The following is a 5923-nucleotide window of genomic DNA, read 5'->3' on the forward strand; positions in this document are numbered from 1 at the left end:
CTGTCGCTTGAATTTTGCGGGGACACGCCCTTTTTCGAAACTCATTGGCTCGTTCAAAATTTGGGAAGCGCCCATTGGTTCGTTAGGTTAACGTCTTGTGACGTATGACAACAATCGTAATAGGCTTGTTTGAGATGCAGCTTGCCTTGCCTGAAATATAGGCGAGAGTAGCCGGCTGCAGTGAGGGGAGGAGTGAAAAAAGTGTAGGCAAGCCGGACGATTCATGAATCTCGCTGTGTTGTTGACTGCAAACGTCAGCAATGGAAGAGATCGCGTTCGCGTATTTTATCGCGGATTAAATAGATGCAACTGAAATACCAACAAATGCATTTACATTAAGATGTTTATAAGGAGAATCAACAAAGCTGAACTGTTCATTATTGGAAAAGGCTTCTTAGTAAATGTTGGGATGTAATTAAGTCTAGACGTAATGCAAATTCGTTTCTGTGTGAAATATAAACAGCACACAGTACAAATAATACAACACCAATACAAAAGTTTAAAGGAATTTATTAATAATATAAATGTCATAAGTCAAGAACAAGTTGAATAAATATAAAAACTACTACAGGAAGTGTAGTTTTTAGAATTAAAAAGTCATCAGCTGACATTCCCGGGCAAATGAGCATTAAGCTGTGTCGTCAGCAAGTCTTTTCCCATCGTGCTTTTCGTCAACGCAGTCGGTGGAGAGCAACTGCGCTCGGCTGTAGAATCCGACGAGCTATGGAAGGCCAACAGGGCAAAAACGTGTTAAAAATACGTGTTAACACGCACTACGTGTTAACGCGTAAATCACGTGTTAACACGCACTACGTGTTAACGCGTAAGTGCGTGTTAACACGTAAATCACGTGTTAACGCGTACCTACACTGTTTTCTTTACCACCACCTACTGGTGTGGAGCTTTGAAAACACAGAAACAAAGAAGGCTTGGATATCACAGGATGTAATCTAAAATATATTTTGAGCATTTTATAAAAGCATTAGTAGGCTACAACTACATATTTTTAAACAGTTAACTATAATCATTCAACCCTTGAAATTCATGACCACTTTCACAAATTTCTTCAAACTATATTTTTAAATACACTTTAACTTTATCATGTTTCTAAAGCCTAACTGGTAACTGACAAATGAAAACAGGACATTATGTTTTCACAGGTCAACCCATATGCATTATATTTGTTTGTTAGTTCCTTTGATAACCACCTTAAGTCTTATGAAGCTGCTATTGGTTTAGATAGCTTTATAGTAAATATAGTAGTTTTGCTTTATCCTTCAAAGTATAATTGATCAATTATAATTTTTTTATTATCATTAGACACACACAGGAAAAAACAATAAATAACACTGGTGAGGATCATATACGTCCTCCAGATGCTGTGTTGTCTGTGTAAAATGTGTCGCGGTTGTAAAAAGAGGAATACTATGTGAATGAGTCCTTTTTCTTAGGATGTTTTTATCTTTGCTGGAGATTGAGCAAGCAGTACTGTAGACTCTAAATACTCATCCTTTTCAGTATTGTTAGGAAAACAGAGATGTATACCATAGTTTAATGTTGCATGTGCAAATAAACAGTTGTTTTGATATGATGCTCTCTATTTTCCTTGGCTTTTTTCATAAGGGTTAAAGTGCCTGACACACTACTAGTAGAATACATTAGGAATGAAAAAAGATACATGATGCTTTTAAAATAATATAATATTTAACTTTTATTTATGCCATAAAACAGTAATTACTAAATTTAAGACTCAAATTCCACAGGAAGAAATATCTTTGCATTTACATAGCATTTCTTCATTTAATAATTGATTAGTTCGTAAATTGTTGAGGAGACAGGAGCTTTGCAGTATCCAGATGTGATAAGGAACATGGCCCTTCCATTGTATGGCACATCGCATGGAGTATGAACTACCCTATCTTATGTGATTTTGTTAAATGGTTTATGAAGCCTTTAATGGACAGTGGTCCCCTGCTTCAAAAACAGCAGACCTCCAACATCAAGCTTAGCAGAGCTGGGGTGGTTGGTGAGAATCATTTTGGTTGGCTGAAGAAAGATGGTGATGACCTCAGAAGTGCAATGCCTGCAACACATAAATGGTAAAGTTTATTGTGCTGCCCTGGGAAATGGGTGACCTAGGAATGTTAGTATATGTAGGCTTAATGCACATCACAGCCTGTAAACTGTTAAGTCTTATAACTTCATACAATCAGAATGTACTGTAGTAAAAACATAAATGAAAAAGAAAACAGAACTTTATTACATGTACTCTAGTAAGAATTAGGCAAATTATAATGGAATATAAACTCCAAAAGGATTTTTTTTGCTCAGTTATAAATGAATCTTATTTAATATTTGATTATTAATAAAACCCATAAACAACAAACATTGGCAACAAAGTCATATAATTGTTTTCAACCAAAAACATTGTAATAGGTAGTATTGACATAGGAAACAGAAATACAGACTCTCTAAAAAATGCTAGGCCCATCATAAAGACAACTGTGTAACTAGAAATCAATATTAAAAGGTATAAAGTTGAGACCTTACTTACATCACTTGGTCAAAAAAAAGTCACAGACTCAACTGTAGGCACCAAACAGTTTATTGAATGGGCAATGAAAATCTCAATTCCAGAATGCAGAGACTCACCAAGCAGCAGAGTGGCACTAAATTGAGTCACTGCTCAGAATGGCACCTTGCAGAAAGAGTCAGAGTGCAAGGCATCAGTCAGGAAATGTTATCAGGGAGAGCAGCGAGGCAGGCAGACGGGATGAAGAGAGCCAAAAGAAGAGCCAACCGATTTAAAGCTAGGCATAGAGAGGGAAGATGAGGCTGGGAGAACGGGGCAGATGGCATCAGGGCACAATCTGGAGAGAACAGAGAAGAGTCAGAAAGAAAAAGCACTGACAGCGCATCTCATAATTAATGAGATGATGACTAGAGGGAGGGGAGGATATAGCTGGGATACACTGCATGATTTTTGGCAGTCCCAAATGAAAGATTACCATCATTTGTGGCAATTTCTGTGATCGTGGCTCTTCGGTGGTCCTATGTCGACCAGCGTACCAGTATTTGTTTAACACTAGCACATTCTGGTGACATTGCACTTAACTGGAGTCACACTCATCACAACCTATGAGTCAATAGGTGTCATCATTATACAGTCTACATGCTTGTCGTACCCAAGTTTAAATGATCCATGTCGCACAGTGTGATAAGGTAATGATATTATAGGAGAGCAAAAATCTTGCAGTGTATCCTGGGCTTAAGACAATGACTGGTACGTGCATGGCCACCTGTCAAAACAAACCAATGACAAAACACACAGCGTACAAAACACATAAACAGAAACAACCGATCAGAACAAAGCTGTGACACACTTTTAGCTATAGTATTCAATCACATACTGGTTGCCCAAATTCATTGATTGTTTCTATCTAATGAAACAGGTTTTGGAATGTTTGGTGTGATGGTTGCTGTATTGGCCAGGTTAACAAGTGAAAACTCTTCTGTAATCAAGTGCTATTTGGGGCTGAATATTTCATTTAGTATGAAAAGTAAAAGTTACACTCTGATTTTGATCTAAAATGCTTAAAAATATCTAAATTAAGTGCAGGTGCAAAGTCATAGATATATTCATTTGTGACAGTTCTACTGTTTGCACTTGAAATAAACACAGACATGACATGTAGATAATAAAAATCTTTAACAAAAATATAATCTGAAAAAGGATAAAGATGTTTTAACAATTTAAAACAAAACTGTTTACTAATAATAAAACAGACAATAGCAAAAAGAATAAGCATGCATGTTTAAGTTAAGAAGAATAATGAGCTTTTTAAAAAGTACTTGTATGTCCAGTTGTGCGGCCTGGAGTACATTGCTTTGCATGTAGTCCTATAAGGATCGCTTGGTCTTCTTGAATATATTAAGTCTTATAACTGGTTCAAGTATGCATTCTCTCATCAGGCACACTCTTACAGCCTCAGGGTGGGTCATTGTTCATAATTTGGTCATCTAAATAAGATTTGGTCAATCTTGTGAATAAACACTGGGTGAATAATCTGTGAAAGACAAGCATATAGAAAACCATAAAAAGTTGCTTGTATTAGTAATAACTAGAATCAGATTTGTTTTTATGATTTTTGAAACAATGGTTATTCAAATGTAAAATCATAGTATTAATGTAAAATCAACAAGGAAATTATATAGATCAACGTACTCTAATAATGCTACACAGTAGGCCTACAAAGGAATATAGTTTCCCTCATATTTGGACAGATCTGTGTTATTAACTCTCTTGCCAGTTTGTCATGAGTCATAACTTTATGTTCATATTTTTAAATGAATAACGAACACAACGCATTCATTTAAACAGCACTAAAATTTTACCTCACTATATTGTCTCCATCTGGGAAAGCCTGACACTGTTTCCACTAACTTATGTTATTGCAGTTATAAAGACTTTTGCCCAAGGCCATTTACATGACAAAACTGTCTTCTGTTGTTACTGCTGCTTCTTTTGTGTTTGTATTCCTCCATAGTACTTTTTGGCTCTTCCGTGTGGTTACGTTACCCTTCCGTCAGCGTACCTGGCTTATGATGGCTATGAGGTAAGCTTACGGCAAACTCGACGTAATGCTTGGATCACTATATCATTAATTATTCACACAATGACAGTGCCTGTCGTAACGCATTCGCTGCAATATAATTATTCATAAGCTTGTGAGCGAGCACTTACCTAATGCTTACGATGAGCTGACGTTACGATCTTCATCTTCTTCTTTTGGTTTAATGGCGGGTTACGAACCAACTTTAAAGGTGCATACCGCCACCTGCTGTGATGGAGTGTGAAAATAATGATCTGCCTCTTCTATATCCTGTTATATAACACACTATTCTTAATAAATCTCAAACTGCATTTGGCTTCCTGATTTTGGATCTTCATTTAATAAGTTGGCTATAGTAAAATCATTGCATGCTATTGCTTGTAAATCTTCCTTTAAAATACGACTCAAAATGATAGTGGCGAAGAAGTCATCTGCCATCTTGTGCTCATTAGTGGTAACGACATGCAATGCACAAATGACTAAAACGAGTTATTGTTTTTAAAGCCAGTTTCATTGAAAGCATGGTTTACCGACAATGCATTAATGATCTTATCATTTTAATAATATATTAATAAATCTATGTCCAAAGTTAAGAATATGAACGCAAAACACTAAATGACAAACAAAGTGGTGTTTTCCCGGACAGGGGTTTTCTTAAACCAAGATTAAGCCTAATTAGGAAAAAATAAACAAACATACCTTACTAAAAACATTACTTGTGTGCATTTTAAGGCAAAACAAAGAGCACTGATGTATTTTAAGATATGTCATGCATTTTTTTTTTAGTTTGTACAGCTCTTACATTTATTTTAGTCTAAGACCAGTCTAATCCCTGTCCGGGAAACTGCCCCTAAATTGCTCCCAATACAATTTTGCTGTGTTCTCTACTGTACATTGATTGTACTGATTATAATCCAAAGGTCAGACGGGCCAAGTAATCCCCACGTCATCCATTATAAAGGGAGTTTTATTGTGCAGTGTAGCCAATTTCTATACAATTTAGTCCAAGTTTGAAAAACCTTTTGTTTCCATGTCACTCAGAAAGTCATTGTGATGTCTTAAATTAGTAAGCAAGCAAAAACCATTCAAACGTTTTAGCCTATAAAATGAATTACCTATAAAAATGCAATTAAGCATTTTAATGTAGTTTATTAATCAACATTAATTATCATGATTATCGAGGGCATAATCAAAAATAAATATTTTTGTTTTATTCTTGCAGCCCCCTGTAGTGAGTAGCCTATCTGTCTCATATCTGCTTGGAGTTTGAAAGACTCTTCTGATGCTTTTCTATTAAGTTTATTTACATA

The 5923-nt window shown here is 35.7% G+C and overlaps 1 long non-coding RNA gene across 2 annotated transcripts; it reads right to left on the minus strand.

The window, feature by feature from the left end:
• Positions 1-1693: 1693 nt before the first annotated feature.
• On the minus strand, positions 1694-4894 carry LOC135732650 (uncharacterized). Of its 2 annotated transcripts, none has more exons than XR_010526789.1 (4): positions 4745-4894; positions 3853-4067; positions 2653-2870; positions 1694-2083 (listed from the first exon to the last, which is right to left on the minus strand). It is a non-coding gene; the product is annotated as an uncharacterized lncRNA (long non-coding RNA). The 2 variants fall into 2 exon arrangements; XR_010526790.2 differs by lacking the exon at positions 4745-4894 and adding an exon at positions 4396-4738.
• Between the last annotated feature and the right edge of the window lie 1029 nt (positions 4895-5923).

Source organism: Paramisgurnus dabryanus, chromosome 5 (assembly GCF_030506205.2).
Source record: "Paramisgurnus dabryanus chromosome 5, PD_genome_1.1, whole genome shotgun sequence".
In the NCBI taxonomy this organism is placed as follows: domain Eukaryota; kingdom Metazoa; phylum Chordata; class Actinopteri; order Cypriniformes; family Cobitidae; genus Paramisgurnus; species Paramisgurnus dabryanus.